General features: G+C 35.5%; 1 long non-coding RNA gene across 2 annotated transcripts; it reads right to left on the bottom strand.

Annotated features, from left to right (window-relative positions):
• Window positions 1-795: 795 nt before the first annotated feature.
• Window positions 796-1,744, bottom strand: LOC131151763 (uncharacterized). 2 transcript variants are annotated; one of them, XR_009135759.1, is made up of 3 exons: window positions 1,582-1,744; window positions 1,200-1,295; window positions 796-1,033 (listed from the first exon to the last, which is right to left on the bottom strand). It is a non-coding gene; the product is annotated as an uncharacterized LOC131151763 (long non-coding RNA). The 2 variants fall into 2 exon arrangements; XR_009135758.1 differs by having other exon boundaries at window positions 1,200-1,268; window positions 1,582-1,739.
• Between the last annotated feature and the right edge of the window lie 256 nt (window positions 1,745-2,000).

Below are 2,000 nucleotides of genomic sequence, written 5' to 3'. Positions count from 1 at the left end.
AATATGAAAATTAATCTCATGTTGGGATCTTCAAAGAAATAATTCAATAGACAGACAAAATTTATTCAGTAGTATGCTTTTGAGTTCTGAATGTTAGAAGCAGAATTCTACATCTTTGGAGATTATATTTTCCTAATGAATTTATTCACTTATGAATAAGTGAGGCCTTATGCTTTGGTGTTCAAATAATCCCTCTCCAAACTAGTATTTTTATCATCATCAATGAAACTCAGAGCTCCCATTCGTAAGAAAGCAATGCCTTCGTTTTTTTTGGGCCCATTAATTGTTTGTTGCTTTTACGACAATAGCCTAACACTCCAGTTAAGAGAATGAAGGAAAAGGATGAAGCCTAACAAATCTAAAAACTATCCTGCCCAGTTGTCCCATCTCTAAATGAAGAAAGTGGAAAGAAAGAAGAGAGATTACAAAACATAAAAATAAATAAACAAAGAGTATAAGTGTTTTTCAGAGTAAAATAAGCGTCGGGATCCCATGTTGGGCAGGCACTAGGCAGCACAGGCAATTCAGGAATTTTTGGCAGTTCTGGTTTTGAGGGAGCACTTGGTAATTCAGGTTTGGCAAAGTTGGGCGGTGGAAATATGGCAGCAGCTCCTGCTTTCAGGTCAAGAAGTGGGTAGTGAGGTCTCTTTGAGAATTTCATCCTCTATCAGTGCAGTGGCTAGAACCCCAGCAATAAAGAATGAGTTTTGCTTCCCAAGATTTTATTGTCAAACTCAGAGCATCGTTTTCTTTTCTCTTGAAACGAAAAAGTACTACTCACATGGAGAATGAGAGTTACAAAATACCGCTTCTTTATTGAATATCATTGAATTCAGGTGAAAACAACAGAGTAATATTTGATAAGAAAATTAAAAAGGTTTTGTTTAATGGAAAACCTCAACCTAAAACATGATATTTGTACCGTTCTTAGTACTCAAAGTCATCCTCTATCAGTGCTGATTTCGAAAGGCTTCCCTACTCTTGTTTGTGTGAAACCTTGGAAACTTCAGCAAATGTGTTTGTCGTCCTATTACTGCACGACCATTCCACAATGAGAACGACACCATCAATACTAATACTCATATTTTCACTAAAACCAAAACGGGAATTGTTTTAAAAAGTCGCAGAACATACGAATAAACCCAGTGGAGTAAAAACATCCCATGAATCATTAAAAGAAAATAAGAAGAAATAGATACCAAAATAGCTCAAAAGGAAAGGATGGCGACCAGACTCCAAATCAGCACTTGGGACTAGGACCTGCAATACTGCCCAAGCAAATACAAAGAATGCATCTGATAAGAGAAAAAACAAATAGCATTTGAGACATAAATTAGTAGAAGAATGACAACATTATATAAGATGAAATTGTCAGAAATTAACATTAACAAACGATTAACAGCGACAACAAACCAATATGGAAAAAAAAAAAAACAGCAGAGCCACAAATCAGAGATGCATATATTCAAGCGAAATCGGAAAGCAAATGCATATATTCGAGTGGAATTGGAATGAAGATCTAGGCAGAGAAATTGAGACTAGAAAGAGAGATGTCGAGCCCTAGAGATCGATAGTACGCACCTGGAATGAACTTGACGAGCTGCGGCCACCGTCTACGCACGAAACAGCTTAGATGATCCCATCACAATACAGCTTTGCATATTGGGGAGGGAGAGACTGGAAGAGGAGAGAGAGAGAGAGAGAGAGAGAGAGAGAGGCGTTTGATTTCGATGCGTCGTGATGGGGCTTTGAATTACACTTTTTGCATGGAATAAAAAGTTTTTAGGATGGCATTTTAGTCTTCTCATCGATAAAGGTCAAGAATAAGGGATAAATTTAAATAAACTATTAATAATTTTTGGCAATGCAAAATATTTTCGTTGCAAGTTTAGATAAATAGAGAGAGTAATTAAAATGAAATTATGTTTTCAATTTTTACTACTATAAAGTAAAAATCCTTAATAATAAGAACATATTTAATTTATAAAATACAGTAAATT

The sequence above is a fragment of the Malania oleifera genome, chromosome 3 (genome assembly GCF_029873635.1).
Source record: "Malania oleifera isolate guangnan ecotype guangnan chromosome 3, ASM2987363v1, whole genome shotgun sequence".
Classification (NCBI taxonomy): Eukaryota; Viridiplantae; Streptophyta; class Magnoliopsida; order Santalales; family Ximeniaceae; genus Malania; species Malania oleifera.
Note: the sequence above shows the minus strand (reverse complement) of the source record. Positions and strands in the feature narration are given on the sequence as shown.